Raw genomic sequence first — 7,948 nt, forward strand, 5'->3', positions numbered from 1 at the left:
AGGGAAAGACAAATTTTCAATCAAAAGAGAAAAAAAGTGATTTTAAATTCATTACTGATAATAGAAAATTTTATCTTTTGAAAAAAAAAAAAACATCAATTTAAACGAGTTATGAAATTTGACTAACTAGTGAAAATGTTTTAATTTTAACAAGAAAATTGATTTTTAGGTAGAAAATTATTTTAACTTAAATAAATCAACTTAACACATTAATAAAATAAAATGTCATTTTTATTCTCAAGGCTAGTTCTCAGGGAAAACATAAAGAGAGTAGTTTTATTAGCCCAAAAATTTAGACTACATGGCGAATTATAAAGAAAGAAAAATATAAAGATAAAATAGAAATGACAATTCAAAAGGGATTTAATTTGATTTAATCAAATTTAAAAGTTCATTACAAACAAGTAACCAAATAGGAAGATACAAATAAGCTAAAAAGGAAAAATTTAAGATTTGGGCCCCTGACTTGGCCCATTGGAATCTGCCCAATTTTTGGGCCTATTTTTATGGATTTTTCAGCCCTTTCAGCTATGTATATTGACTGTATATCACAGTCTTTCTCTTCCACATTTTGGTTGTATACAATTTGTATACCAACTTGCAAATTTGTGTACCACCTTCCTTCTCCCATTTTGCTCTTTTTGAGCATGTATATTAGCTTCCAAGGCCTGTATGTGGCATTTATATATTGTATATCTTTGTATACAACCTTGATATTCTTTATTTCAGTTCATTTTTGAACTTGGAAGGATCGCGGACTCGATGACTCGGGCCTATTTGGTCATCAAGGATATGCGGGTAGGTAGAGTCCAATGGACTCATGCCAATGTCACATGCAAAGGAAAACAATAATAGGAATTAATAGCATGAAAGAACAATTACTGAATAAGCTTTGCCACCGATTACTTCATCAATACATGATCTGATAAGAAATGCGTTTAGTGATCATATAGCCTAGACAGGCTTAAGGGGAAGGAGTTATTCAACTACAATCAAACAAATCACACTAAGATACAACCTTCCCTAGACCATATGTCAAAATTCTCAATCGACTCAAAACTGGACCTTTTACTCATCCATTTCAAAGGGAGATAAGGAGCAAAAAAGGGGACATTAAAACAAAGGATCACAGTAGTTGTCATAGCTGATCTATCCATATTTGAAAGATTTAATTAGCTATCAATAAGAAGAGATACGTCTAAGCGCGTATCAAGCACACTTCCTGGATACTTTAGGCGGACACAGGTACACAAAATACACCACAAAGAAAGTAGAAGACAATTGATTTTCATTAATCATTTGTGACTCAGGCACGACATTTGAAGAAAGAAAAGCAGTAACAACATTATTTGACTCATCCCCCCATCTTAACACTTAATAGCATACTTTAGTTGAAGCAGATAGTAATTACCGAGGCTACAAACATTCTTAAAAGCATATTTCACTCAGGCAGGCATAAAACTAGCGAAATGAAATTATTCTCATTAATCAGGGAAAAAGGATGAACACATGATTCTAATTTTTGCAATACTTGGACACCAAAAAAAAGATTCATTTCCCACTTTCTAACCCATGGATTCCCAGATTTCCATCTAAGAAGTGAAAAAGATGGAATTTGTTGATCACTGTTAGCTTCAGGTTCAACTAATCAAAATGGGCGGAGTGTAGCTTGAGCCTTGGCTTTCATCGCAAGTGAGATAGAATTAAAAGGATACTTCAAGAATGGTGTGAGGTTATGGAGATGAATCTATCCATTCTCAAATTAATTCCTTCATCTTTCTTAACTGTTCTGAGGATACAAAAAAAAACAATCTGAGGAGAAAGCTCTTTTGCACCAAAATGAAACTTTTCAATAGCCTATTTTTATTGTGGAGCCAAATGGGCACTCGAAGTCCAATCCACATCATTCAATGACTTTAAACAACTAACAAAAAACACGTAAGGGATGAACAGATGGCAGGGTATATGATATAGGTATTGATCAAGCAGTAAACAGGTAAAACAAATGAGAAATGCAAACCAACGAGGGATATTGAATAGACCACAAGTTCTTTAAGAAATGCTTGACAATGAACTCTACAAATTAGCAGATTATTACACATCAACAGACTATTACACAATATACTCAAGTCGAACGAATAAATGAATTTGACAGTATTGAACTAGAACTAAACAATGTAAAAAGGACTAAAATAATATTTTAGATGCATCACCGAATCCAAAGAAAGAAAGAAAATTGAATGATAGCCACATAACCAAAACAACAACGTTAACTCAACATAACGAACACAATCAACTATTTCAGAATCCCATGGCATTCACAACCCTCTACAGCAAATAATCCCAGCATTCTCACCCATTGTGAGATCCCAACAACAACAATACGCTACAACTAAGTCTAGTCGAAAAAACGAGAATCATTAGGCCCACTGACACAAAAAAAAAGAAAGTGTAAAAAAGATGGAAGTTTTTACCTTTTCAAGAGTAGCAACTCGGAACTTACTAGCTTCGACAGATTTTCTTCGCACCACTACTGGAAAATGAACTCGATCCTCAGCTTAGAATTTTGAGCTCAAATGAGTCTTATCAAATTTCTTAGCACTAAAATTTTATTCGATCGCAAAATTTTACGCTTTTCGGGGTTCCCGCTATCGGACCTCTAACCTTGTTCAATAAAACCAATAGAAGTATATATAGAAAACGATTTTGGGAATTGATTTTACTTTTTGTCAATGTGGGAAGAGTAATTTGGGGGGAGATTTAGGTATTTTCAAAAAGAGATAAGGTTTGCCAGCACAACTTGTACGAATTGATACAAGGAATTTTGAATAATTGAAGGGAAAATCCTGTTGAATGCCACCTGGGCAAATTCTAGAAACCTCAGAATTTGGATTCGTACAAAAACGTGTTATAATCACATGCTTCTTGGAATTTTAAGGCATTGTTTGGATTACACTGGTCATTGACGTCGTTGGTGTTGTTTGTACGTGTTGAGGTTGCTGGAATCGGATTTTGCCATTGTTATTCTGTGATTACACGGGTCAAGGGAGGAAGAAGAGAATTTGGTCGGGTCTTGGGGCAGTGAGTTTTGGGCTTGGGGCGGTTGGGTATTCAAGTGAGCTGTTGTGGCAGGTTATTGATTAATTAAAGAAAAAATTAAGAAACTAGCATGTCCGACTATAATTATAATAAATAATAATATTTTTTTAAAATTTTAATTTATAGCAAAAGTAGTATTATTTTACCCACTTCATAGTAATAGAAGAATATATATTTTTCAGTTGTACATATGTATTGATGAGTAATACATATATATTTGTATATGTATTTATATAACAATATTTTATTTAAATACAAAATACAATTTGTTATTTTTTGTAATTATGAAACTGTTGTTATAAAATTTATAATTAAGGCTACAGAGTTGCTATTTCTAAAAAATTTTCATAATTAAATGGGGGAGGGTAGAAATTTAGTCATTTATAAAATAGCCAAATTAGATTAAAAATGAAAAAATTTCAGAAATAATAATTATAGAGTATTAATTGTAACTTTTATAGGAATAGTTTTAAAATTATGAAAAATAACAATATTTATTTTATATTTCAGTAAACTATTGCAATTTAAATACATATACAATTAGAGATTCCCTTCCAAATTTAATGTTAATCTGTTTGAGTTAAATAAGGAAAAAAAATAGTTCCTTAATTTATGGCACATTTAATTTTACAGATTTCTTTACCTTATAAAACTCTTTTTTTACCACAATCATTATATTACAACTACTAATTAAAATTCAAAAAACGTTTTTCATAATCAGCAACTCAAATCAAATTCAAAATACAGATTCAAATTCAAAAACGTTTTCCTTCATGTTATTCTTTTTGCTAATCACCTAAAATTTTGAAGAAAATGTTGAAAATACAATGGTCCAATTACAGGTATGGATAAACTAACTCTATTCTATTTGTGGTTTTCATAAAATTAAAGTGCAAAATTGCTGAAAAACTTGTAACAAATTGTCGTGGAATTCAAAAATTTGAGATCTTATACGAATTTTATCAGTTCTCATAAAAAATGATTTAAGTGAATTTTTTTTTTCAATTTCAAATTTGCTCTTGTTGTTTTGCTATTTGAAAGTTGAGATGCACTTTATATACGTTAAATTTGAATTTTAGTTTAAGATAACCAATGTTCGACTAAAATTTTTTTTCATTTGAATTTGTTTTGCAATTTTGTATATAAGAATTAGTTGTTGTATATAGAACGTATTTGAGAATTAAACAAATTTGATTCTATTTGTGTTTTTCATAAAATAAAATTACAAAAATTACTGAAAAAACTTATAACAAAATTGCATAACAGTTGCGAAATTCAAAAATCTGAGATTGTATATGAATTTTAACAATTCTTGAAAAAAATAATTTGATCGAAATTTCTTTTTTAAAATTCAAAGTTATATGTGTTGTTATGTAATGTGAAAATTGAGATACAATTGTTATACGTTAAATTTGAATTTTAGTCGATGATAACTAGTATTTGAATAAAAGATTTCTTTTCGTTGGAATTCATTTGCAGTTTTGTATATACGAATTAGTTGTTGTATATAGTACGTATTTGATATTTAATTTAATTTTTACTGTTTTTTTGTGTTCTAGAGATTGACAATGGGAAGCATACTTGTTCTTATTAAACACTCTTTCAAATGAATAGATAAACAATATTATGAAGATTAAATATGTTTCCAGCTATATGTATTTATAATATACATATGCAGTACGTTTATGTGTTCATTGGCAGTTTCATATGTTTCCAGCTGTATGTATTTATAATATACATATACAGTACGTTTATGTGTTCACTGGCAGTTTCATATGTTTCCAGTTGTATGTATTTATAATATACATATGCAATATTTTATGTGTAAAAATCATGTATTCTTAGATGTATTTTTTCAATATGCAGGATATATATTTCCATTGGCATATGATGTACTAGATTCTGAAAATGATGCATCTTGAACTTGGTTCTTTGAGAATCTGAAGGAAGCATATGGTGAAAGAAAATATATGTGTGTCGTTTCCGATCGTAATGCAAGCATCATAGAAGTTGTTGTTGATGTGTACAATAATGTACCACATTATGCATGTATGTGGCGTCTATGGGGTAATGTAAAAAAAATTTTAGAAAGTCACATGACGCATTGTTCATGGTAAATAAGGAAGAGATATGTTCGAAAAGAAAAAGAAAAATTATTGTAGTTCATGTGTGTTTAAAGGTTACAATAGGTGTTCATGTAGGAAATACAACAAATGAAAAATTGGATGATATTTTTAGTCAAAATACAATTGCTGAATTTTTTTATTGAGAATTATGTCTTTCTAAATTTTAAACTTGTTAATTTGTTATAGTTCAAATGTTGCAATTATTTTACAGAGTTTGATTAATTTAATTATATATATATATATATATATATATATATATATATAAATGTATTTCGGAAAAAATATATTTGCATTAGACGTAAATACAAATGCAAACTGAAATGAACATATGTATTAATCATAAATATGTATTTTTTAAAATTACAAATGCATATCAGGAAAAATATACTTTTAGACTTGTAAAAAATAAGTATGTGTTATTAAAAATACATATGTGAACTGGAATGAACATGTGTATTATTCATAAATACGTATGACTCATAAATTTATATGGACTTCTGCATAAGAATACAATAACTATGTATAGTTCAAAAATATATATGCAAATCTGTAAAAATATATGTGTATATAATCATAGCTGAAAAATACATATGCATTAGAAATAAATACATATGCAAAACTAGATAGAAGAAAAGTTCATAAAGACAATGACTAACATTTACATAAACTAACCACGAAAATATTGAAGTTTAAAAGATTAAACATCAACAAACTTAATATAACAATAAAGAAACATTAACATATCATCTTTGAGCATTAAAGTAACATATGAAACATATCATCTTTGAACATTAAAGTAACATATGAAACTTAAGAAATATTCAAAAAATTATTTATCCACCTAATGTTAATTGTTGTAAACTTCAATAAAATAAAATACACATCAAATATCATGCACTTCAGACAAATACATATACATATGCATAGCCGAAAAAATACATATTTAGACAAATGTGTGTGTGTGTCTATATATATATATATATATATATATATATATATATATATATATATATATATATATCCATAGTAGAAAATATATATTTAAACTTGTAAAAAACATATGCAATATTCATATATACATATGCGTTAATAATATATACATATGCATATCTGGAAAAAAAAACACATGCATTACTCAAAATACATATGCATAAAATGAAAAATACTAACGCATATATGAAAAATATATATAGTAACTGGAATATACATATTAATTATTCAAAAATATATTCAAAACTGGAAACCACATATTTATACCGACATATGCATAACAGTAACATAAACTAACCACGAAAATTCTATTTTATAGTTTAAACATCAAAAATCTAAATATCACGTCAAATAAAGATTAAAATATCAACTTTCAACATTAAAGTAACATATGAAACCTAAGAAATATTCAACTAAATGTTAGTCCACCTAAAGTTAATTGTTGTCAAATACAACAAATTCAAAATAAATGTCAAAATATCATTACTTCAATATCTTTTGTTATCCCAATTTCCATAGGAGGCCTCATTGATGCTTCATCATCACTTTGTGCCTTTTCTTCTTCTTTCCTCGAACCATAATGCCACAACATTGAATCATATCTCGTATGAAGAAGATCTGAATCAAAGTCAACATTTGAAACATATTCATCAAAAGTAAGGCACTCAACATATGTCATCATTTATAAACCACAGTCCTTGCAAATACAAATATATATCTATATTGTAACAAATACATCTTATATAATCCCTAAAATACAAATACATATCTTAAATTTAACAGATACATATCTTCACATTATAAAGACAAAAATACATATATGAACATATTGTCCATAAATTATAAGATTATAAATAAAAAAATGCATATCTATACTGTAACAAATACAAATCTTATAATACCAAATACAAATATATATCTACGCGGTAACAAATACAAATTTTATCAGTACCAAATACAAATATAAAGATAAATATAAATACAAATACAAATCTTATCATTACCAAATATAAATACATATCTATACTGTAAAAATTATACTTTATAAAAATCTAGTCGGAATATACTAACTCGTCGTTACCACATCACTAATAGAAGTTTTTGCAAGTGTGGAGCCATGATATAAGCTCTTTCTCCTCAGGAAATGTTCCTACGTCAAAAGAAACACTTAAATATGGAGATCCTCCAAATGAATTTCACATTTGACTCCCCACCATGTCTTTTCATGTCACGTGTACACATACATAGCTACAAGCAAGTATCCAGATAATCACCATTGCAGTATCCAGAAAGGAAAAAGAACTACAGTTATATGCTGGGAAGAGGGATCTGCATAATAATATAAATGAACAATAACACTGATAGAGCTCGTGCCAAACTAATTGGGGTCAGGTGGTCAGCTATATGAAATTTTTTGGGAGAAAATAAGTACTTTTAAAGTAGCAAAAGTTGTTTTTCATAAGCGAAAAAAATAGTTTCCTTCTAAAAGCAATTTTAAGAAAAATACACTTTAAAAAACTTAGCCAAACACTAATGGTTGCTCAAAAGTGTTTTCCAAATTTACTGGCCAAACACGAAAGGCTTCTCATCAATATACTTTGTTGAAAAGCACTTCACTTTACAAAATAAGCTGAGCTATAAACTTAACTCTGTATATAAAAGGCTAAAATTACTTTTTATGTATATACATACAATATATGTTAGAATCACCTAGGCTTTTCATAATTTTGAAA

The 7,948-nt window shown here is 28.3% G+C and overlaps 1 long non-coding RNA gene across 1 annotated transcript; it reads right to left on the reverse strand.

Annotated features, from left to right (window-relative positions):
- Positions 1 to 345: 345 nt before the first annotated feature.
- LOC107839108 lies at positions 346 to 3,120 on the reverse strand. Its single transcript, XR_001665020.2, has 2 exons — positions 2,475 to 3,120; positions 346 to 773 (listed from the first exon to the last, which is right to left on the reverse strand). It is a non-coding gene; the product is annotated as an uncharacterized LOC107839108 (long non-coding RNA).
- Positions 3,121 to 7,948: the final 4,828 nt, after the last annotated feature.

The sequence above is a fragment of the Capsicum annuum genome, chromosome 8 (genome assembly GCF_002878395.1).
Source record: "Capsicum annuum cultivar UCD-10X-F1 chromosome 8, UCD10Xv1.1, whole genome shotgun sequence".
Classification (NCBI taxonomy): Eukaryota; Viridiplantae; Streptophyta; class Magnoliopsida; order Solanales; family Solanaceae; genus Capsicum; species Capsicum annuum.